Here is a 26,027-nt window from a genome sequence, read left to right on the forward strand (position 1 = left end):
CGTGTGTTCCCGCAACGCCCGTCTGAAAGAGGCCTAAGAGGTTGCAGGTAGTACAGAGCTCAGCACTAACCCAGGTCTAGGAGCGGTCTCTTAACAGCTACAACCCGAGGTCACCATACCGTGTCATCATCACCCTAAGGCACCTCTAGGAGGTCATCAGAATCACATCTTGTGGAAGGGGGGGGGGGGGGGGGGGGGGGGGGGAAGGGGATTAATTGTATCAAATATTTACTAAAAATCATAATCACATACGGCTCTCAACAGGTCAGAGGGGAATCAACAGTTGTTCCCTACTATATTCTCAGAGATGGGTACGTGACACACCCACCCAAGCCACAGACCCCACAACAGATACAGTTGTCACAGCACAATACATATCAGACCTCCATCTTGTTCTGCAGCCTACAGGTAATCATAGACTATTGCAGACAGAGGACCTTGTCACCATCTGTGGTCTGTGACTGCTTCTGCCAGGGCCTAGGAAACTAGATGCCATCATGATAGCGACAGGTGTAAACATCCAAACCATGAAGCGGCAGGAAGATATTTTTGTTAGTTACCATGGAAATCAGGTCTTGCCCAGCTCCGCTCTAGATAAACTGTAGTTTTTCCACCCTATGAGACGTTTTAACTACAGAAAGATCTTTCAATTAAATAAAGAAAGTCTCCATAACCATTCCTATCCGGATCAGGTCTCTTTATGGGTCTATAAAGGTGGAATTGATCCCATCAGCAGGGGGGCCCGGCCATAAATAATTCAGACAGCACCACTGACCACCTGGACTCTCCGAACCCCAAAAGAGAAATGTATGTCTACACAGTGACCCTCAGGAGGTACAGCATACGTTGGACTAGCAAGGTGTGTGCTCTTGGAAAATGCAGCAGAATTAGCCCTGGGGCACAATGAGAAGCATCCAGAGCTCCCTGCAGGCAAGGTAGTCCAGACCATATCTGTTGGGTCCTCAGGCCCGAGCTGCTGGTCAAACTCGTCCCTGCAAAGCCTAAAGACATGGGAGGAAAGATGGCATCTGCCTGTCCGTCTTGGACCAATTGAGATTTCCTGACAACATAGTAACACCGCTTTCTGCCCAGGGCTGGACCAGCAGGAAATCCAGACCATGGCCTCCTGGACAACGGACTGTGACGTATACACATATATGTTCCAGTATTACAACTACACGGATGCCAGACATGTGGACCATGTGTGAGAAGAGAACGGTCATGTAACTCATTTAGTTCTTGCAATCACATGAGTTTTCAGTGTCAGCCACGCACAGACTTACCTTAACCCCCTTAGTGACCACCATAAAAAAGCATATGGGTTTTCACTGAGGGGGTTAAAGGGTTTGTACCATGAGCAAGCAACACTTGTCTAGATACTTGTCCTCCTGCTGTTCTTTTGTTTCCCTCTCAGAATGTCCTCCTAATGTGTCCAGCACCGGTGGTCGCACATGCTCAGTCCCACCACTTAGATCCTCTTGTAAATGGGCAGAACCTTTAAATTCTGCTGAAGAATTCCAAATCTAATCAAACCTGCACCCACAACAACCTTGCCAGATGTTGACATGACCAGAGCAAGGCTGCAGGGGACTGAAGAAGCCGGAACCCAGTGGTGGGGAGCAGGTAAGTATGTTTCCCTCCGTTACTGAGGCAGACGTGGTGGCCGAAGGTGAACAACCCTGGTTGCCAACAACCGCCACTAGGAGGGGCTGAAGAGCTTAGTGCATACAAGTACATCACTGAGCTCCATGTACACAGACACTGTAATCTCCGACGTGCAGTTAGTCAGGAGATCATCATTTTGCGATGTCTGTGGAAGGGATTTAAGCTATTTATAAGAGAAATAATTCCCTGTAAAGATTCATTATAACAATTATTTAGCACCAAATGTCAGACCTATTTAAATAAGTCAATCAACACAAAACTATGATGACATACAGACCCTCTTAGTTTCCATGCCGCACCCCTTTAATACTCGTGGCCGGTCACTTATCTCTGTGATCAGCTCAAAATGAGTAAAGCCATTTGTAAGCTGGTCGCCTGCCCGCTCCTGGGCGACGGTAACCGGACACTGGAGCCTGGCGCAGTGATAAACGATCTGCTCCGAGGCTTTTCTATTGTCTCCGTAACCAGATACACAGAGAATTGTACACAGGAAATTATCAGATATCCTTTTTATCGTCAGAGCCAAATTCACAAGCTTAAAGGGCAAGGAACGACTCAAAAAACGGGTAAAGTTTCACAGCAGATGTTTCTCGTGATTTTGGGGATTCAGTAAATAGCGCTATCCAGAAAAAATATACGAGTGGATACCCTCAGGTTTCTCTGCAGGGGATTTATCACGGCTTCTGCATCAGAAGAGGCGCGCCAAAAAGTAGCAAAAACGTGCAACTTTTAGGTGGGGCTTGTGGGAAGGGCGTGGCCTCCGGCAACCCAACAGATTTACTGCAGTTTTAACCAGAAACTGGTGCACATTATAGCACGCAGGCGGGCAAAGATGCGACAGTCATTAAGACGCAAGAGAGAGAGAGGGTGAAAGGTTGCAGTTGCATTCTCTGGAGTGCGGGTGAGGAGGTCGGCACCACCTTGCAGCAGTCTGCATTCTGTATATGGGAAAGAGCCAGTCAGAAAAGCAATAAGGAACTTGCGGCTCGTGATGCACTCACTCACATTACGGTCATCCCTGGCCATAATCACCATGTAGCCCAGTCTGAAAGTTCTGCATGAAAACGCAGGTGCGCCTCTTCCTAGACCCCTCCATCTCAGGGCCGGCGCACACAGCTGTATTATGGGGCCTATACTGTACCTCAATGTGCCTTGGGTTTGATAGGTAGGCTAGTCATGGAGATATTCGCCCACAGAAGAACTGCTTCTATAGAAAAAGTACATGGTGCATCATGGAGGCACCATAGAGCGGCACAAGGAGTGCCTAAGGGTTCCTAAAAGAGACTGAAAAGAACATTTTCTATAAAAACTCATCTGCCCCCCCCCCTTAGTGCCATCAGCTCCCCCTCCCTTGTGCCATTAGCTCCCCCAGTGCCATCAGCTCCCCCTCCCTTGTGCCATTAGTTCTCCCTCCAGTGCCATTAGTTCCACCAGCAGTGCCACCAGCTTCCCCATGTCATCAGTTGCTACCCCTCCAATGCCACCAGCTCCTCCCTCAATGCCATCAGCCCCCCCCCCCCCCCCCCCTAGCGAGATGAATTCCCCCCAGTGCCACCAGCTGTCCCCACTGCCATCAGCTCCCCCACTCCCCCTCCTAGCCATGAATGCCCAGCTGCAGCGCCAGTGAACTAAAATACTTAGCTTTCCTGTAGGGGTGCTGCCGACACTCCGGAGATCTTCCATCCTCTTCATGCGCTGCACTGGGACCTGACATCACACAGCATCAAGTCATAGCGCACATAAGCGCGCACTATGCCCTGATGGTGTGTGTACGTCAGTATCCAGTGCAGCGATGTGCGGCCAGGGGGGTGACTACGGAGCGCGAGTAATAGCAAGCTCTTCACTCACACTCTGTGGTCACGTGGCACAAACGAATCATCGATGCAAATTTTTGTGTGTCGAGTTAATTGATTAATATAGTTCAGATAGCCATAGGCTACAAGACTCCTGTTTCTGGTCAATTAAAGCATAACATTTATTTCTTTCGTTAAAAATATTACAAAACAGGAGAAAAAAGAAGAAAAAATGCTTTTAAAATTTAAAGGTGCTATGTGGATACAAGCGGCAGAGGAATGGGATATTACACCCATATAAGTGCCTCCTTATTTCCTTTTGTCAACACTAGTTTGTCTCTAAATATATCACATATTGGAGGATCACCTAACAAGTCGCTTTGGGATGATTCCCTATCTATACCACATTTGATGTGACTTGCTGCCGCTAGAGTGTCTGAATATGGTGAGTCTGCAGATACTCACCACTAAGACACTATATCCCACATGCACCTAATTTAAAAAAACAAGGTATAGCTCCCCCAACATGTTTCACCACTAGCTGTGGCTTCATCAGGGGATGGAGCTACGGTCAACACGAGTGCTTCGCAAGTAAGCGTTTATAACTGATAGGGGTGGGTCATTAATCATCCTGTGACCAATCCCTTCTTAGAACTCGTGTGACAGTATGAGAAACCAATCCGGTACCTTCAAGACGTTTTTTTCGTCATATGTTGGCGCCGTCCTTCTATATCGTCAACTGCGCATGCTCAAATACTTGGAAGATTTTTCCTCTCTCCCGTGTTAGTCTTCATGACCTCCGCGCATGCGCAAGTACTCCAAGTTAGATCCTATCTTTTAACTCCAACGGCGCATGCCTGAGGACTTAGATTTATTCACACAATCTTTTTCATTTGTCCCAAATCGCGTGACGCCTTCCCTCCATATCATCGGACTGCGCATGCTCTGGTACTTACAAGATTTTTCCTCTCTCCCGTTTTAATCATAGTAACCTCCACGCATGCGCAGATACTTTAAGTTAAAGCCTATCTTTTGGCTCCAACGGCGCATGCCTGAGGACTTAGATTTGTCCACAGGATCTTTTTCCTTTGTCCCGATTCGCATGAAATATGCGTAGGAACTTACCTTCATTATATTTATCCCCATTATTTCAGAGCGTGCGCTTACATTAGATCTCATGCCTGGAGGTTATCCGTACGATATTTTTCACGTGTCCCAGTTCTCGGCACATATGCGTATGGATTTTATCTTTAGCGCATACTCTTCATTACTTCTATATTTACACAGAGACTCTGAATTGAGTCCCATTTGGCAGATACTACTGCGCATGCCTGGGGACTTAGTATTATTCACTGCATATTTTTTTAAATTAGGTGCATGTGGGATATAGTGTCTTAGTGGTGAGTATCTGCAGACTCACCATATTCAGACACTCTAGCGGCAGCAAGTCACATCAAATGTGGTATAGATAGGGAATCATCCCAAAGCGACTTGTTAGGTGATCCTCCAATATGTGATATATTTAGAGACAAACTAGTGTTGACAAAAGGAAATAAGGAGGCACTTATATGGGTGTAATATCCCATTCCTCTGCCGCTTGTATCCACATAGCACCTTTAAATTTTAAAAGCATTTTTTCTTCTTTTTTCTCCTGTTTTGTAATATTTTTAACGAAAGAAATAAAATGTGATGCTTTAATTGACCAGAAACAGGAGTCTTGTAGCCTATGGCTATCTGAACTATATTTGTAAAATATCCTGGGTCTAAGAAATATAAGAGTTAATTGATTAATTTGAGTAAATTGTTTCAGCCCTAGAGGGAGGGGTTGCCAAAAACCTCCCATTCCTTCACAACCCATTTAAAGGGGTTGCTTGGGTTCAGGGCAGAACCCGGACATATCCCCTTCTTCATCCAGGCAGCCCCCCTCATGCTCCGATGCTCTCCTTGCCCTGTGCCGAATGGCGCAGGACAAGGGCTTGTTTCAGCAGAACCAGTGATGTACCGGGTCTCTGTTAGGCGGAGGCACTAGTGGGTGGGCTTTAGTGCTGCCCCATCCTGTAAAACAGCCTAGAGCTGCGCTAAAGCTCGCCCATCAGAGCCAGTGACGTCACCAGGAACACTTAAGTGGAAGCCTCCGCTTAGCAGAGCATGAAATGCACCAATGCTCATCTCAGAGGGGCTGCCTGGGGGAAGATCGGATAATGTCCGGGTTCAGCTCTGAACCCGAATAACCCGTTTAAGATTAACTTGATGTGTGCAAGCTTTCCATTCAGATGTGTTCCGTTTTACGAACGGACAGAACCTGGACTGAATCCTGACCCATTTATTTCATTGGGTAGATGCGCCCGTTTTTTTTTAACCTAACATCTGTCAGGCAGACCGCTGCATGTTCTATCTACATCTGGTTTCCATGGAGGACTGGTCCATGTAAGTCAATGGTTCAGTGGGAAAAAACAAAACAAAAAAAAAACACGACATCCGGATGCAGTTACTCTTCGGTGAAGGACGCAACTGATGAAAACATAAAATACTGAATGCAATGGCAGACGCGGCAGTGTTTCACTGAACGGACCCCGACACAGTCCGTATCGCTGGTGTGAAAGGGGCACTAAGATTAAAGGTAAAGCTGTACTGTCACAGCGCCGGTGCAGAGGACGACATCCACGGCTTCTTTCTTGGCATTTCTCACAGGTTTGTATAAAGTGAAAACTGTTCTGTTTGAGGCCCTACAAAAAAAATCCGTCCGTGCACCAAAAAAATAAATAAAAGCGTGCACTACGTTTTTGCAGCGCGGACAGTCTGATGCAAATGGCGGATCCCATTCAGGTGAATGGTTCCTGCGTGGCGCATACAGCGGCCCTACAGTCTGTGCCCGTGCATTGTGATTGCGGGCCCGGCCAGCACCCGTTCGTGTGCATGAGCCCGAAATCTGCATCCATCCACATGCAGATTTGCTGCAGGGAAACAGGTCACGTGGGAATCTCTCCCCTTCCAAACTGGGCCACAGACCTTTGACAGCTGTCGGCCCAACCTCCCCCACACACATGCATTCTGGGCTTGGTCAAGTGTGCAAGTATTCTTAAAAGGGGAGACTGCAAATAAGCCGCTGCCTGGTCCGTTTCATACTCCTTCCAAAAACGTAGATCCTCAGGGGTGTCGAAGCTGCAGCCTTCTTCCAGCCATGTGAATTCCAAGCCGCTTTCCTCCACTGCCAGCACAGTGCCAATCCAGTTCTTTGTCTGACAAACTGGTGGCTAAGGACACACTGCCAAACCACCAACATACTGCGCGGTGCCTCTCTAGCAACCAGGCACTGCTGGTCGGTAGAAATAGGGCTGACATGAGGTCTAGCTACACTATGATGGAGAATCTCCGAACGATCGGCATGACTCCCTGCAAAATACATACCCGCTGCTCTGTAGAGCTCATCTCCAATGACATGGGGCGTCACAAAAATCACCAGACCACAAGGCGGACCATGGCTGTAAAACCAAGAGGAAATGGACAACTGTCAGGGAAAAGCAGGGAAGCCTGCTCATAATCAGGACTGTCATTACTAATAGGAATAATAGGGTCATGACCGAAGTCAAGGATGCTTCCACCACAGAAGAGGTACTGATGACCGAATAGGCTTCCGGGCCCGTCTCTGGCATGAAAGAGGATTCCCACCGCTACGTCCTCCGAAACCGTAAGCTCTTCTGGACGGTCAGTCAATATCTTATGTGTTTAATTCCCTCCGACCCCCATTCTGCACCACCAACAAAAAGAGGCAAGGGCTCTGCTGTATGTATTCTCCATGAATTAACACTTCTAAAGTGTGCCATTCCTCTGCTCTTCCTCCTAGAAATGTAATAGATTACCAGCCGTTGACAGTTGGGAGCGTTTCTCTAAACCGCTACTCAGACTATGTAGGGACACACCCCGCTGAGAGAGGAAACGGTGACGCCCAGCTGTCAATCTATTCAAACATTTCCATGAGGAATAACAGAGGACTGGCACAAGAAAAGGTTCTTTAGAATTAATTTACTAAGTACAAGCGACACGTCAGAAAGCTGACAGCTCCCCTTTAAAACACCTCGATGCCAAATGAGGTAACTGTATGTCACCTGCGTGCGGAGGTAGTACGAGCAGAGCCTCCTCCATAAGCAGCAGGTGCCAGTTGTGTAATACACCGACCGGGGGCAGAGACGAGTCCAATCCCAGTCTTTCAATCCCTCAAATAACATGGTCAATAGCGACTGCAGCATCTGGATGGTTAGAGGGATGGGGCTCTCTGTAGGCCGATCGGACCCCCTGCGGCAAAACTGAGAGGGTTCTGATCCGTTACTAAAGCAGCATGGGCCTTGTGATGGCTCCTAGGCCTGCCATAGGGAACATATCCATCTCTCTCTCTCTGCACTTGACAGGATCAGGCAGTAAAACATCATCACACCTGGCCTTGACCTCCTAAAGTCAAAGTGCAGAGGACGCGGCAGTTGCAGAGAGAACAGAGCCTCTAGGTGTAATGTCAACGCCCCCATTGCTCCTAGAGGCTCATTTGCATATATTAAAGCATCATGTTTCTCTGTAATGCAGGCACATATGAACATGGGACCAACACAGATGTCTTTAGCGGGCAAGTGCACGTGGAACAGGTCAGCCAGTGTCATAGGGACAAAACTGCTGACAGATGCCCTTTAGGGCTTATTCACACGACCACGCCGTGTTTTGCAGTGCACAAATCGTGGGTCCGCAAAACATGGATGTCACCCGTGTGTTCTGCAATTTGTGGAACGGAACTGGCATCCCATAATAGAAACGCCTATTCTTGTCCGTGTTTGCGGACAAGAATAGGACATGCTCTATATCTGAAATGAATGGGTCCGTACCCGTTCCGCAAAATTGCAGACTCATTCATACAGTCGTGTGAATGAGCCCTTAACCCTTTATGTTTCGTCGTTATTGGTTAAATCTGCCAATGTGGCCCTCGGATCAGAAAAGGCTGTGCATCCTGGCTATAGACAGATTCAGTCTACTGAAATACTTTGTACTGCTGTGGAGAGTCAGATCTAGTCTACTTCTTTATCCGCATTAATGTACTTATATAAAAGAAAGGATAAAAATAACAGTTTTTGGGGTCTGACCTCAGTCAGTGGTATAATGGGCTGCAGATCTGGAGGCAAGGCTGAAATTCACACAGACGACCGGCGTGTACACCTGGCGAGCGAGGGATCAGAACAAAGGGATGATGACAGAAGATAGGACGACGCTCCCCATTGCCTGAGCCTTCCTTTGTAGGACTCACCATTACCTCAAAGCCATGTGTCTTCAAAGACAAAGCAGCCAATATCCAGTGTGAAAGGCAAGCCGCGGAGCCACGTACAGGTGAGGTAGAAAGGGCAAGCATACTACAACTCCCAGCGTGTTCTGGATGATTAAAGGGTTTCCCGGTTACAGGTAAATAAACCTGTATCTTATGACACCTTTCTGTTCCATGATCTGTCAGTGAGTGGGAAAAGCCATAGATGACCTAATACATCTGCCGTCTCCTGCGGAGGAGGCAAAATCTATCAGTCGGGGGGGCTGAGGCTGAGCCCACGATGGAAACCATGAAGCAAATGCTCAGGCAGGGAAGATATTAGGTTTGCACAGGTTTTCAGGTTCAGAATAAAGAAAAACGGGAATGCTTCCATTCACTGACTGCAAATACATCTTGAACGTCAATCACTGATAGGACCGCCTCCTGGACTCCAAAGGCCAGAATGAGCAGAGATTTAAAGGAATAAATGGCAAGTTTTACAGAATCTTTTCATCATTTTCAACCTGACAGGTTCCCAGTAAAAATTTATATATAATCTGTTAACCTGCCCTGGGATATGCCATAGGACTAGGTATATATAAACCTATGGCATATCCCAGGACCAGGCTCTTTTCATAACTCCCATTGATTTCTATGGGGGGGGGGGGGGGGGGAAGCTGGGTTTACGCGATTCACACTCTCCTGAGCGATACGGCTTGTGTCAGGATCTGTTCAGGGGGGAAAAAACGTATGGTTTTGCACGCACGTGAAGAAAAACTGAAGAATAATCTTCATCTCCAGTAAAAACGCATCACATCCAAATGTCTTCCATTTTCCACACAAGTCCCATTCACTTCTATGGAGCCAGAGTTGCATGAAAAACGCACAATATAGAAGATGCTGAACGTGGAGATGATGCTTTAACCCTTACATGTACGGCACTGGGCGGGTGTTTAAAGATGGCGCTCGCTCCTGCCCACTGTAGCGCCATAGACACGGGTGGCCGCCTGCTTCTTCTAGCAGACACCCGCGGCTAATGTCCACAACCAGCAGAGATGCCGATCGCGGACATTTAACCCCTCAGATGCCGTGGTTCGCTTTTGCTCCGGCTCCCCCGTGTGGCAATCGGAGGAGCCGGAGCGTGTGTGCAGCAGCCCCTGTCTTTATGAATGGCAGGAGGCTGCTGCATAGTATTCCCTATGGAGCCCTTGGCTGTAATAGGGCTCCATAGGAAACTAGTAAAACCATCATAGACTCCAATGCAAGTGCATTGGAGTCTATGATAATAGCAAATCAGATGATTGATTTAGAGTTCCCTATTAAAAAAATAAAAATTAAATAATCTAAATCACCCCCCTTCCCCCCCCCCCCCAAAAAAAAAAAAAATACACATCATGGGTGTCACGATGTGCGAAAACGCCCATAGTATAAAAGTATATTGTCCATACGGCAAACAGCAAAACGGAAAAAAGCGTCGAAATGGCCAATACGCCATTTTTGCTCGCTTCATTTTCTACAAAAAATGGTATCAATGAAAAGTTCTGATCGCCCAGCAAAAAATGAGCTCCCATACAGCTCCGTAAACATAATTACAAAAAAAGTTAGGGGTCAAAATATTGCAAAAAAAATAATATATATATATATATATATATATATATATATATATTTTTTCCCACTTTTTAATTTTAGCACTATCAAAACGCAAGAAAAACTATACATATAAAAAAAAGGTATCACCGTATTCGTACTGACCTGTAGAACAAAAATAACCGGTCAGTTTTATCGCACATCGAATGTCGTAAATAAATTTAAAAAAAAAAAAAAAAAAAAAACTGTAAAACTTTGGTGGAATTGCTTTTTTTTTTTTTTTTTTTGCAATTTCACCCCATGTTGAATTTTTTCCCCACTTCCCACTACATCATATGTAACATTAAATGGTGGCGTTGGAAAGTACAACTTGTCCTGCAAAAAACAAGCCCCGATATCGCTATGTGAATGGAAAAATAAAAAAAGGTTATGGCTTTGAGAAGCAGGGAGCGCAAAACGAGAACGCAAAAAAAAAAAAAAAAAATCCGGCTCTTAAGGGGGTTATAAACGGCGCTCATGTACACAGACCCATTGAGATGAATGGTCAGGATTCGGTCCGGATGCTGTGCGGTCACTACATGCATCGCATCCGGCTGGAAAACTGGCTTGTGTGAAAGAGGCCTAAAGGGGTCTCCTTGCTACAAAATAAAGGTTCTCGGGGTCCGATACAACCAAGGTTCACTGCACGGTGTCAAAAGGTATAGAGGAGTACAGTGACTAGTATGAGAAACGCAGATCTTGGCGCCCCAGACTTAACGAGCAGAGAAGGTAATTGCAGGTGTCAAGCATCACGCCAGGGTACGTACATGACGGCCTGGACGCCGCTCACATATCCCATCCAGCTAATAAAAGCCACAACCTGTACTTAAACTGCACCAAGCCCATGAGTCAGAGCAATAACGGAGGAGGCACTGCCGGCCTGTGACCACGGGAGACTCATCGCGGTGGAGCCCCTAAAACGGAGCGGCAGAAGAACACTGCAGTCACTTTTGGGTGCAAAACAGAATTTCAATGAAAACAGGATTTCTATACAGAAAACGGCAAAATATACCAGACCGACGGAGGCCAAAAGGACACTTTTCTAGACCTTTGTCACGTGAATGGCGCCCTATAGATACATCAGACCTATGTGTAGGAGCGTACACCAGAAGTAGTGCTCGAACGCAGTGTGCACAGCGTGCAGCTGTCCACTGTACACAATCAGGGCAGACGCATTCACTGACAGCAAGTAAAGATCCAGAGGGGCTGAAAATATTCCACTCATCAGAAAGTAACATTATATAAGTATTTAAAGGGGTTGTCCAGAAATTAAATAAAAAAATTGAATGATGCTTTCTTCCAAAAACAGCACCACCCCTATCTACAGGTTGTATATGGTATTGCAGTTTCCCCATGGACTCCAAAAGGAGTCAAGCTGCAGTACCAGACCCAACCCATGGGAAGGGGTGGCGCTCTTTTTGGAAGAAAGCAGCCATGTTCTAATCCGGACCGCATGAGCGATGCTGGAGGGCTCATGTCTGACCCCCTTTTTAGGGGGTCTTCTCCCATCCATGTAATTTTCTGACATCTCAATGACACGTGAGGTCAGTGCAAGTGGAAGAGATCCCAAGTTAGGGTGGATTCACACCAGGCAGGCTTGTCGGACGTTTCTGCGACCCTATTCAGATGCATGGAAGGGATTAGAAATGTCAGCCTGGTGTGAACGCACCTCAATGCCAGAAGGCTCCCTAACAGCAGAAATGCGGGGTCTGTGAGGGGGGGGGTCCGGCTGGTAATTTCACTAAGACTTTGGATTGAAGCTTCTAGACTCAAAATGGTGAACACAAAGGGGATGAAGAGGCCTCATCCAGTGTCCACAGCAAATTGATTATTCATGATCCGCAGCCCCAGACAGCTGACATAATGTTTTCCTGCACCGACAGATGTACAACTATTCGGCTGGGGGGGACGGGGGGGACGCAGAGCTCGTCTCCTCCCCGAAAATCATTAGTTACAAGAGGAGCAGAAAAGAAGACGTTTGAGGTAATGATCCTGCTGTAGAGAACTAGAGGCACTTGTTACTGGGCTCTTTGAATAAACCACTAAAAACCAATAAACTGCTGAAAAAATAAAATAAAATAAAAATACAAGGAAGTTCATAAATTTCAATTTACTAAAGCTGATCATAAACACGGGGCAGTCACACGACCGGATGTATTGTGCATTGCGCAAAATACGGATGATATCTGTGTGATGTCCGTGTTGCTTCAGTTTTTTTGTTTTTTTTTGCGGAACCATTGACTTCAATGGGTCCGTCTGTGGTGCACCTTTGCGGCCAAGTGTAGGACATGTTCTATCTTTTGTGGAACGGACAGAAGGAAAGGGGGGGGGGATACTTCTGGTCAAACAATAAGGCACACTACGGTATTTTTGGTCCATGATGTCTGATCCGCAATTTTTTTTGATCGCACATATACCCATTCATTTCTACGGGTCCACGAAAAAAAAAAAAAAAAAAAAAGGAAAAAAATTCTGTGTGGCTGGACCGCAACTTATATATTCTTCTCCATTTGCCGACAAGAATAGGCTTTTTTAACAGTGGGTCCCCCATATATAGTGGGATGCACGTGGCCCGCATCCACGAGTCGTGTGCAGGAGGCCTCAATGCATGACCTCATGGTGTAGTTGGCACCTGCAGCCAAGCCACACTCACCCGCAGCGGCCAATGGCGGCACAATTTCGCGGTAAGATCATGGGGTCATTGGCTTCCACGGGGGCGAGTGGTATGGCCACGTACGACCAGTCGCACCAGCGAGCCATACAGTAAGGGTGCTTCGACATTTTTGACGCCACACACTGGAGTTAAAAAGTTGCAAGACTCAGTGCACACCCCACTTACGCAAAGGTGGGCTGAGGGAGTCGGAGTGGGTGGTGCGGGGTCATGTATAGCCAGCCTGGCAGATTATTCGGGACATCTAACCCAGACTCATTGCTGGCACAGATTTCAGTTCTGGTGCACGCTGCCGCGTCACTCAAAGTCTATGGGAAGGACAAGCAGATAGACAATTGCTCATAAGTGGAGCACCCCTTCACACGTCCCTCTACCCCCCCCTGGCGTCCCCCATACACATAATATACTCAGCCTACCCCTCCAAAATCAACGGGTTTACCCTACTGACATGTATGGTAGGCGAGACAGCAGGGACCTAAAAGGGATTTTAAGAGACTTCCACACAAGAGGACGACTCCATAGGGGTCATTATCGCCCCCAAATCGGATGCAAATTTGGTTAGGACACAGAGCGTGTGGACAAAGCCTCATAACAGAATTATACATTTCAGCAGATGCACTACAACCCTCAGTAGGCGCACAATATTCACACATATACCGCCTAATCCACAAATAATAGGGAATGCCCCTCACGTGACCCTTGACACAATGGACGCTTTACCCCATTCAAAATGCAAAGAACTGAATGAGCGGGGAGCGTTCCCAGCCTCCCACCATCTGCTGTCACCACTGCGGCCAAAGCTGATGCGTGACAGGCGAGACCCCCGGGCGCAGGACAGAGCACAAACTACGTCCTCTACCCATCGACTGTCCGGACAGTTCCAGCCTCCTCCATGCAGAGGATTACAATTAATAATGGTTGACACAATAACGGACTGCAGGCACAAACCATCAGACGAGTGCCAGCTCTTCAGCCAGGGACACTAGATGCTGGGGTCTGTAGACTTTTTTTTGTTTTGTTCCGTCACGATCACACAGTGCAGATTATACGCGGAGAACATCTTTAAAGTCAGTGGGTCATGGAGACCTCAGACGTGTGAACGAGGCCTAACATGTGGGTATTGGTGCCCTGTGCATGCACCCTATGCAGGAGTCGGACCCACTTCTACTTCCAAAATAGGGGACTGGCCGCGCACGTGTGGCTCCCTTCGTTCGCCACTATGGGGGTCATAAAATACCTGCACGGCCGCCCCCCCCATTCACTGCAGTTGTGGCGCCAGAGCAGAATTGGGGGGGGGGGGGGCACGTTTGTGAGGTGAGGGCTCTCAGGAACCTCCAGTTCTCGGGGTCCCAGCGGTAAGACCCCCCCCGCTATCCGTTATTTATCAGCTCGCTGTATATAGTGCAGGCTCGGGACCCTCTCTCCAGTGATCAGTGGGGGTCCCAGCAATCAATCATTACCTGGCAATCCACCGAGCAACAATGATTTTGCTACTGAGAGAAAAACATGTGATTTAGGCTGGATGCACACGGACGTGGAACATGGACGTGAGCGGTCCGTGGTACCCCGGCCCGGCATCCTGCTGAGAGCAGAAGCGCACGGCGTCATTGGTTGCTATGACTCCGTACGCTTCATGCCGCCGCTGCACTAAAGTAATATACTGGTATGATCTATACAAGTGTATTACTGTAGTGCAGCGGCAGCATGAAGCGCACGGCGTCATAGCAACCAATGACGCCGTGCATTCGGCCTTATACTAAAATGAGCGCGCCGATTCCAAATATAAACTCAGAATTTGCCTGACACGTCGAGATTTTAACCCCTTAAGGACCGAGATTTTCCATTTTTGCGTTTTCGTTTTTCACTCCCCGCCTTCCCATAGTCCTAACTTTTTTATTTTTCCATTCACATAGCCTTATGAAGGGTTATTTTTTACGGGACAAGTTGTACTTTCTAATGGCACCATTTACAGTTTCATACCATGTGGTAGGAAGCGGGGAAAAAATTCCAAATGGGGTAGAATTGGGGAAAAAAAAAAAAAAAAAAACGCAATTCTGATAAAGTTTTTTTTTTTTTTTTACACTGTACACTATGCGGTACAATTTTTCTTTGCGGGACGATCTGTTCTTTTCAGTGATACCAATTTGAAGTGTGTATGACTTTTTGATCACTTTTTAGAAAAAAATGATTGGGTAGTTGAAGTGACAAAAATAGCAAATTGGCTGTTTTTATTTTTTTTGCCGTTACGCCATTTGCCGTATGTCATTAATATGGTTATATTTTAATAGTATAGGCATTTTCACCCACAGCGATGTCCATGATGTTTATTTTTTTATTGTTTAAGTATTTTTATTTTAAGGAAAGGGGGGCGACTTGAACTTTTAGTTTATTTTTTTATAATCACAAAAAATTTTACTTTTTTTTAAGTCACCCTGGGTGACAATAACTGCCAATCATTAGATTGCGTATTGTGTTCATTGATGTCTATATAGACACTATTAAACACTTAATTTGCATTATACCAGGGATGCTCAACCTGTGGCCATCCAGCTGTTGTAAAACTACAACTCCCACAATGCACTGCTGTAGGCTGTTCGGAAATGCTGGGAGTTGTAGTTTAGCAACAGCTGGAGGGCCGCAGGTTGAGCATGCCTGCACTATACCAATACAATGCTGTCACGTAGTGGCCTGTATTGGTATAGTCATCTAATAGGCACCGAAGCCTTCTTCAGCCTATTAGATCAATGTAACAGGTTCCCCGATCTCAGCCGGGGAACGCCGTTACCAGAGTGGAAGTCCGCAACTTTCCACTTCCGGACTGCGCAGATGCCGTGGTGACATTTGACCACAGCATCTGAAAGGGAAAATGTATGCGATCAGCCTTATGGCTTGGGATGCATTTGTGCTAGTAGTGCAGAACTTCCTTGGGAACAGACGAGCTGCAAACTATGCTGAATTAGTAGACAACATGCTTACAGCATATGAACAACTTGGCTGCCGAATGTCATTGAAAGTGCATTTATTACATTCCCATCTTGACTTTTTTCCACCCAATTTGGGACACGTAAGTGACGAACATGGAGAGCGGTTCCATAAAGATATTTCTACAATGGAGAACAGTTATCAAGGCCGCTGGAATCCCAACATGATGGGGGGACTACTGCTGGGAAAATAGGACCGTTCACAAATGCAAAAGCAGATGCCTGAAGCACTTGTAACAGTACTGGGCCTTGCTCAAGTAAGACTTTTAAACTGAAAAACGAGACTTTTTGAAATGTTGTTATTCCATTACATTTTCATACACTGTTTACTACTAGTGTTGAGCGAACTTGTGTTTTAAGTTCGGCGTCTAAAGTTCGGGTTCTCGAAGAATCGCGTTATAGATCCTAAACTCCGTTATGGTCCGTGGTAGCGGAATCCATAACGCGATTCTTCGAGAACCCGAACTTTAGACGCCGAACTTAAAACACAAGTTCGTTCAACACTACTTACTAGGCAAACTTTGATGTAGATCAGGTAATTGTTGGAGTAAAACTCGTTCTGTTCAAAATTATTCAGTGCTTTCCAAGTGCTTCATTCATTTAGTCATACTTAGGCATAGCAAAATTTAGTGACGTGTTAGGCTATGTTCACATCAGCGTTCAGCCTTTCCGTTCTCCTGCTCCGTTATAGGAGCAGGAGAACGGAAAGGACGGATTCGGCACATAACTGAGCCGAGCGGAGCCTACGGACCTCATAGACCCCCATAGACTATAATGGGGTCCGTTAGGTTTCCGCTCAGAAGATGATTTTGGATCGGAGACAAAAGTCCTGCATGCACCAGCGGACCCCATTATAGTCTACGGGGTCCGTAGGCTCCATTCGGCTCAGTTATGTGCCGAATCCGTCCTTTCCGTTCTCCTGCTCCTATAACGGAGCAGGAGAACGGAAAGGCTGAACGGTAATGTGAACAAGGCCTTACAACAATTCTGACTTCGGATTTGTAATCCGGTTTTTGCCCAGTAGCAGCCGAAACGTTTTTTGTTTTTTTTGTTGCGCGGTGTTATGGAAAACCCCTTTAAGTACAGTATGGTGTATGACCACGTTAAACAATCTGTGGAGGTTTGAGTTCTCGGCCTCAGTGTGTGAACGAGGCCAATGAGCAGCGATGGCCGCCACATCCGTCATCACCGGGAACGTCAGAAACACAGGCCCTGGGGCTAGGTCTAAAGACATACCCTGCAGAATATGACAGCAGGGGGGGGGAAATCACAGAACGCTTGGGGGTCCACAGGAGGGACACGACCACCAGACGCAGGGGGCCCCCCCATCATCTATGGAGGGAACTGATGTACCCACGATGGGTGGGGAGCTGGCACACATAGGAGGCAATGCCAAGGGGGGCATCACATTACTCAGTCCTTCCCATTACTGTGCCCTAGAGGTAGTCACCGAGCTTTCGCCTTAAAGGGGCTCTCCATGACGGTCTTACAGAAGACCCACACACACTAAGACATTGCTATAGGATATGGGTCTGACTAGGGGTCAGGACTGGCACCATGTAGCATTTATGAGGGCAGGACCCCCGAATGTAATGGTAAGTGGTGGGCATCATCAGATAATATAGTGCTGCTGTATACATGGACGCTTATGGGGTCCCCACCTCATGGACATGGCAGGGTGCTCACAACTACCCTCAGGATACAGGGAGAAGGTTCCCAGCAATGTGTGTGGGTGGAGCAGTGGTCGCAGGGAGGATGTGCTCGCTGTTCCCGGCTCTTTTCCCTAGGCTACCGTGAGCCGAAGGGCACATAGCGGAGGGATACGTTAGCATGGCGCGGAGGGTTCGGTTACTTACAGCTCAGGCGCAGCGCTCCTCTTCTTCTTCTCCTCCTCCTCGCCGCTACTGTTCGGCTTGTTGCAGCCGCTGGTATGAGCAGAGAAAAGTGCGCATGCGCAGTGACATGACCAGTCGCCCCCTCTCCCTCTCTCTTCTGTGCGAGAAGGCGGTGCGTTGGTGTGCGCAGACGCCGTAAGGGAGGTGTGGTGACATTGTGGGCGGGGTCGGTGAGGCTGCGTCACAGGTTGCTAGGGAGATTGGTTGCTGCAGGAAGCAGCTGTGCTGTCACTCCAGTGGCGCTAGCAGTTGTTTTGGAGACACTGGAGCAGTCATGTTGTCAGGAGAGACACACCTAGTCACTGCGGGAGGGGGCTGTCCTGTCAGGGGAGACATGGGGCTGCATGTGTGCCTCCCGAAATACAGAGGGGCAAGGATTGGGGCGTGCTCAGCGCCTTCCACAGCCGCTCGTCTGACCTGCCCCATTCCTCTCCATACCCTTGTCCTGCCTGGGCTCCTATCTGCCTGCTGCTCACTGACCATGTGTGACCCTGTGACTATGCCTCCCTAATGGTGCCGCTTAGTGCTGACCTCAAAGGAGTAATGCCCCCTCACAGTAGTGATGCCCCCTTAGTGCCCCCTCACAATAGTGATGCCCCCTTAGTGCCCCCTCACAATAATGTTACCCCCTTAGTGCTCCCTCACAATAGTGATGCCCCCTTAGTGCCCCCTCACAATAGTGTTATCCCCTTAGTTCCCCCTCACAATAGTGTTACCCCCTTAGTGCCCCCTCACAATAGTGATGCCCCCTTAGTGCCCCCTCACAATAATGTTACCCCCTTAGTGCCCCTCACAATAGTGATGCCCCCTTAGTGCCCCCTCACAATAATGTTACCCCCTTAGTGCCCCCTCACAATAGTGATGCCCCCTTAGTGCTCCCTCACAATAGTGTTATCCCCTTAGTGTCCCCTTACAATAGTGGTGCCCCCTCACAATAGTGATGCCCCCTTAGTGCCCCCTCACAATAGTGATACCCCCTTAGTGCCCCCTCACAATAGTGTTATCCCCTTAGTGCCCCCTCACAATAGTGTTACCCCCTTAGTGCCCCCTCACAATAGTGTTATCCCCTTAGTGCCACCTTACAATAGTGTTACCCCCTTAGTGCCCCCTCACAATAGTGTTATCCCCTTAGTGCCCCCTTACAATAGTGTTACCCCCTTAGTGCCCCCTCACAATAGTGTTACCCCCTTAATGCCCCCTCACAATAGTGTTATCCCCTTAGTGCCCCTCACAATAGTGTTATCCCCTTAGTGCCCCTCACAATAGTGTTACCCCCTTAATGCCCCCTCACAATAGTGTTATCCCCTTAGTGCCCCTCACAACAGTGTTACCCCCTTAGTGCCCCCTCACAATAGTGTTACCCCCTTAGTGCCCCCTCACAATAGTGTTACCCCCTTAGTGCCCCCTCACAATAGTGGTGCCCCCTCACAATAGTGTTACCCCCTTAGTGCCCCCTCACAATAGTGTTATCCCCTTAGTGCCCCCTTACAATAGTGTTACCCCCTTAGTGCCCCCTCACAGTAGTAATGCCCCCTTAGTGCCCCCTCACAATGGTGTTGCCAACTCACAGTTGTCTCCTTAGTGCCCCCTCACAATAATTATGCCCCCTCACAACAGTGTGACCCCGTAGCAACCCTCTCACAATGGTGTTGCCCACTTAGTGCACCCCCACAGTAATTATGCCCCCTCACAATAGTGTTTCCCCCCTTAGCAACCCTCTTACAAAAGTTTTGCCCCCTTAGCAACCCTCTTACAATTGTGTTGCCCCCCCCCCCACGTTACTGACCCTCACACAATAGTGTTGCAGACTCACAGTAGTACTGCCCACTTAGTGACCCCTCACAACAGTTGAACCCCCTTACTGCCCCCTCACCACAGTGTTGCCCCCTTAGTGCCTCCTCACCATAGTGTTGCCCCCTTAGTGCCCCTTCACCATAGTGTTGCCCCCTTAGTGCCCCTTCACCATAGTGTTGCTCCCACACACTAGTGTTGCCCCCCTAGTGCCCCCTCACAATAGTGTCAACCCTTAGCAACTCCCTCACAATAGTGTTGCCCCCTTAGTTACCCTCTCACAATAGTGGTGCCCCCTCACAAAAGTCCTGCCCCCCCCTTCCCCCCTTAGCGACCCTCTCACACCTGCCTGCCGGGGAATGTTGGAGCAGCAGACAGCCCCTTCTTCACCATTGTATTCCACTGTATCTGCCCCCTCAGCACATGGATATATCGGGGGCATCCTGGAACCTGGGACTGTCCCACCAAATCTGTGTTGGAAGCTTGCTTCATGTCGTAGACCTGGAGTGGAATAAAGAAATAGAAAACTGCAAATCACGTTTCTTCAATCTGTGTCTTTCCAGATGTTGCTGCTCCTGTTGGGAGTTGTAGTTTTGTTATAGTTGGAGACCACTCTGGAGTACAGGATCCTGTGGTTAACTATCGGAGTCTGACTACAAACTGTCTAATCTGTAGTCAGGTAGACATGACAGGCCAGAAATGTTCTGCCAAGAAATCGCCTGCACATGCGCTGTGCATTTTAGAGTGACATTGTTGGCAGCACTCCTCCTGTTCACACGGGGCGATGTTCTGCTGACACGTGGTCGTTATACGTCCACATACAACATGCGATCAGTGACAGGATGGTCGTTTTATCACAGGGAATGTAAAGAAAGCTCCCAATCATTGCCCAGACTGAGAAGACAATCCAGCCTAGAAGGGTAGGAGGAGGTAGGAAGAAGTGGCCGTCTTAGTATAACTGGTCATATAGGGCGGAGCGGTGGTAGGTACTGTGCGGTATGTGCCACCATACTGTGATGAGACCGTGACAAGAAAGTGTTGGGGGGGGGGGGGGGGGCAGTGTTCGCAGTGCATGCTACTTTTTTATTGTTCTGAGGAGCCATCCTGGAAAAGAAGAGCAATACAATCAAAATTTCATCTTTTTAAGGTCCAGGTTACTATCCAATGGTCTCCATTCCATGGATCTCCAGCTGGGAAGAGGCCACAACTCCCAGCTGTCGGAGCAGACGGGGAGTTGTAGTTTCCTAAGAATTGGAGACCCATAGATTGGAACTACAGTGCCTTGCAAAAGTATTCACCCCCCTTGACATTTTTCGTGTTTTGGTGCCTCACAACCTGGAATTAACATGGATTGTTTTAGGATTTGTATCATGTAATTTACAGAACATGCCCACAACTCTGAAGATGTTTGCTGTTTTTTTTTATTGTGAAGCAAACACTAAATAGGACTAAATTACAGGAAAAGTCAATGTGCATAACTGTTCACCCCCCTAAAGTCAATACTTTGTAGAGCCACCTTTTGCGGCAATCACAGCTCCAAGTCGCTTTGGATAAGTCTCTATGAGCAGTCGCCACATCTTACCACTGGGATTTTTGCCCATTCCTCCTTGAGAACTGCTCCAGCTCCTTCAAGTTGGATGGTTTGTGCTTGTGAACAGCAATCTTTAAGTCTGACCACAGATTTTCTATTGGATTGAGATCTCGGCTTTGACTTGGTCATTCCAACACATTTACATGTTTCCCCTTAAACCACTCAAGTGTTGCTTTAGCCGTGTGTTTGGGGTCATTGTCCTGCTGGAAGGTGAACCTCCGTCCTAGCCTCAGATCACGCACAGTGTGGTACAGGTTTTGCTCAAGAATATCCCTGTATTTAGCACCATCCATCTTTCCCTCAACTCTGACCAGTTTCCCAGTCCCATCCCCCCAGCATGATGCTGCCACCACCATGTCTCACTGTGGGGATGGTGTTCTTTGGGTGATGTGATGTGTTGGGTTTGCGCCAGACACAGCGTTTTCTTTGATGGCCGAAAAGTTAAATTTTAGTCCCATCAGACCAGAGCACCTTCCTCCATACATTTTGGGAGTCTCCCACATGGCTTTTCGCAAACTCCCAACGTGCCTTTTTGTATTTTGCTGAAAGTAACGGCTTTCTTCTGGCCACTCTGCCATAAAGCCCAACTCTATGGAGCGTACGGCTTATTGTTGTCCTATGTACAGATACTCAAGTCTCTGCTGTGGAACTCTGCAGCTCCTCCAGGGTTACCTTAGGTCTCTGTGCTGCCTCTCTGATTAATGCCCTCCTTGCCCGGTCCGTGAGTTTTGGTGGGCGGCCGTCTCTTGGCAGGTTTGCTGTTGTGCCATGTTCTTTCCATTTGGTTATTATGATAGATTTGATGGTGTTCCTGGGGATCATCAAAGATTTAGATATTTTTTTATAACTTAACCCTGACTTGTACTTCTCAACTACATTGTCCCTTACTTGTTTGGAGAGTTCCTTGGTCTTCATGGCAGTGTTTGGTTAGTGATGCCTCTTGCTTAGGTGTTGCAGCCTCTGGGGCCTTTCAAAAAAGGTGTGTATATGTAATGACAGAATATGTGACACTTAGATTGCACACAGGTGACATAATTTCACCAATTATGTGACTTCTAAAGATAATTGGTTGCACCAGAGCTTTTTATGGGCTTCCTAACAAAGGGGGTGAATACATATGCACATGCCAATTTTCTGTTCTCTATTTCTAAACAATAGTTTTATTTATATATTTCTCTCATTTCACTTCACTTCAACTTAGACTATTGTGTTCTGATCCATCACATAAAATTCAGATTAACAAAACATTGAAATTAAGGCTGTAATGTAACAAAATTACGAAAAAAGTCAAGGGGGTGAATACTTTTTTTTACAGTAGATGTATGATGCCTGCTTATACTTAACTCCTTAAAGGGGTTCTCCGTGAATAAAGACTTTTCCTCTAATGCCCACAGACTGCCTCCTTCATACTTACTTTGTCCCCGCCACTTCTGTCCTCCCCGCTGGCTCTTGCTTGTCAATGTTCCGGTCCCTGGACTGTTTACCTCCGGAGGGGCCGCTTGTGGCTATGTCACCGCTAAAGACAGTTATTGGCTGCAGCAGAACATGTGACGATGGACCTCCAGAGGTAAACAGTCCGGGGACTGTAACATGGACATGTGGACGCTGCATAAGACTAATGTCAGCAGTACCAGCCAACCATCTAATGTGTTTGGGAGACTCCCAACTCTTTTCTCATTAGGTTTTCCGAGATTTTAATACTCATGACTTATGCTCTGGATAGGTCATCAGTATCTGATCGGTGGGGGTCCACCTAGGACCCTCTCCGATCATGTGTTTGAGAAGTCACCGTCGCTCCTGTGAGAGCCGCGGCTTTCTCTCAGCTCACCAAGCACAGCGCCATACATTGTATACTGGCTGTGCTTGGTATCGCGCTCATCCCCATTTACTTCTATAGGGCTGAGCTGCTGCTAGGCCACTTTACCTTCTCAAACTGCTGAGCGGCGGGGTCCCGGGTGTCGGACTCCCCACCGATCAGATGCTGATGACCTATCCAGAGGATAGGGACCTGTCAGCAGTTTTGTGACATAACTTTCTTCTCCAAAATCGTAGGATGTCTTCTCCAACTCCCACACATGCACCATGGAGCGTGGAATCGGTGCCTGCACAGTAGCTTTTCCTGGTTGTCGTGGCGTCAGCCTTAGACACAGAAATTGGCACATGTGCGATACATCTTTAGAGCCTATACCCGCAGCATGGAAAAGCACTGCGCAGGCGCCGGGGCCTCACTGCATGGCGCAAATCTTTAATGATGGTGAAGGGTTTGGTAGGGTTTCTAGGGTCCAGATATGAAGATATGAAAGAGAAGGATCTTCTAGGATAATACATTCCCTGCAGGTTGACGTCTAAACCTAGAAACACATTGACATCAATGACCAAAATGTGATTACAATCCTCGTCCCATGAAAATGTGAACTTACTATGAGCCATGGAAATGAAAGTCACATCACTTAGTCTCAGCACATATTGAAATAGTACAAGGAAGCAATCTGTCTGCTAATCATAGAATCGCAGCCCCTGTGAATTTCCCATTCCTGACTTGATTAGCTATTGTGTATTCAACATGCTAAGTGGATAGTAATATCCTGAGACTGACTTGTCCCTATTTTTATCATAATTATATTTAGATGTGTGTATTATATCTGTGTGTGTGCTGCATAACAATAATGTAGTAATCTGTATACCCACTGCACCACTATACCCAGTACACCATAACTGGTTCACTACTATATCCAGTATAGCACTATACCCAGTACCTCATAACTGGTTCACTACTACATCCAGTGTAACACTATACCCAGTACACCATAACTAGTTCACTACTATATCCAGTGTAACACTATACCCAGTACACCATAACTGGTCCACTACTATATCCAGTATAGCACTATACCCAGTACACCATACCTAGTTCACTACTATATCCAGTATAGCACTATACCCAGTACACCATAACTGGTTCACTGCTACATCCAGTATAGCACTATACCCAGTACACCATAACTGGTTCACTACTACATCCAGTGTAACACTATACCCAGTACACCATAACTAGTTCACTACTATATCCAGTATAGCACTATACCCAGTACACCATAACTGGTTCATTACTACATCCAGTATAGCACTATACCCAGTACACCATAATTGGTTCACTACTACATCCAGTGTAACACTATACCCAGTACACCATAACTAGTTCACTACTATATCCAGTATAGCACTATACCCAGTACACCATAACTAGTTCACTACTATATCCACTACACCACTATACCCAGTACACCATAACTAGTTCACTACTAAATCCAGTATAGCACTATACCCAGTACACCATACCTAGTTCACTACTATATCCACTACACCACTATACCCAGTACACCATAACTAGTTCACTACTATATCCAGTATAGCACTATACCCAGTACCCCATAACTAGTTCACTACTACATCCACTACACCACTATACCCAGTACACCATAACTAGTTCACTACTATATCCAGTATAGCACTATACCCAGTACACCATAACTAGTTCACTACTATATCCACTACACCACTATACCCAGTACACCATAACTAGTTCACTACTATATCCAGTATAGCACTATACCCAGTACACCATAACTAGTTCACTACTATATCCACTACACCACTATACCCAGTACACCATAACTAGTTCACTACTAAATCCAGTATAGCACTATACCCAGTACACCATACCTAGTTCACTACTACATCCACTACACCACTATACCCAGTACACCATAACTAGTTCACTACTATATCCAGTATAGCACTATACCCAGTACACCATACCTAGTTCACTACTATATCCAGTATAGCACTATACCCAGTACACCATAACTAGTTCACTACTATATCCAGTATAGCACTATACCCAGTACACCATACCTAGTTCACTACTATATCCAGTATAGCACTATACCCAGTACACCATACCTAGTTCACTACTATATCCAGTATAGCACTATACCCAGTACACCATAACTAGTTCACTACTATATCCAGTATAGCACTATACCCAGTACACCATAACTAGTTCACTACTACATCCACTACACCACTATACCCAGTACACCATAACTAGTTCACTACTATATCCAGTATAGCACTATACCCAGTACACCATAACTAGTTCACTACTATATCCAGTATAGCACTATACCCAGTACACCATACCTAGTTCACTACTATATCCAGTATAGCACTATACCCAGTACACCATAACTAGTTCACTACTATATCCAGTATAGCACTATACCCAGTACACCATACCTAGTTCACTACTATATCCAGTATAGCACTATACCCAGTACACCATACCTAGTTCACTACTATATCCAGTATAGCACTATACCCAGTACACCATAAATAGTTCACTACTATATCCAGTATAGCACTATACCCAGTACACCATAACTAGTTCACTACTATATCCACTACACCACTATACCCAGTACACCATAACTGGTTCACTGCTATATCCAGTATAGCACTATTCCCAGTTAACCATACCTAGTTCACTACTATATCCAGTACACTATGATAAGTATTAGATTGTGACAGAACTGCTCAATATTTTTAATAAAGGCCAATTGAAAATATGATTTTTAGCCAAAAATGAGTAAAATTCTATCTTAAACAAAAATTGCCTCCGAAGGTGTACCTAGCCTTTAACCCCTTAGGGACCGGGCTCATTTTGACCTTAAAGG

General features: G+C 46.8%; 1 protein-coding gene across 2 annotated transcripts in view; it reads right to left on the reverse strand.

Annotated features, from left to right (window-relative positions):
* Positions 1–17,979, reverse strand: part of CYRIA (CYFIP related Rac1 interactor A) — a 69,282-nt gene extending 51,303 nt beyond the window's left edge. For both annotated transcript variants that reach the window (XM_040427356.1, XM_040427357.1), the window contains exon 1: positions 17,871–17,979. The gene's annotated coding sequence lies outside the window, so the exon portion shown is untranslated. The remainder of the gene's footprint in view (positions 1–17,870) is intronic.
* Between the last annotated feature and the right edge of the window lie 8,048 nt (positions 17,980–26,027).

Source organism: Bufo bufo, chromosome 4, assembly GCF_905171765.1.
Source record: "Bufo bufo chromosome 4, aBufBuf1.1, whole genome shotgun sequence".
NCBI lineage: Eukaryota > Metazoa > Chordata > Amphibia > Anura > Bufonidae > Bufo > Bufo bufo.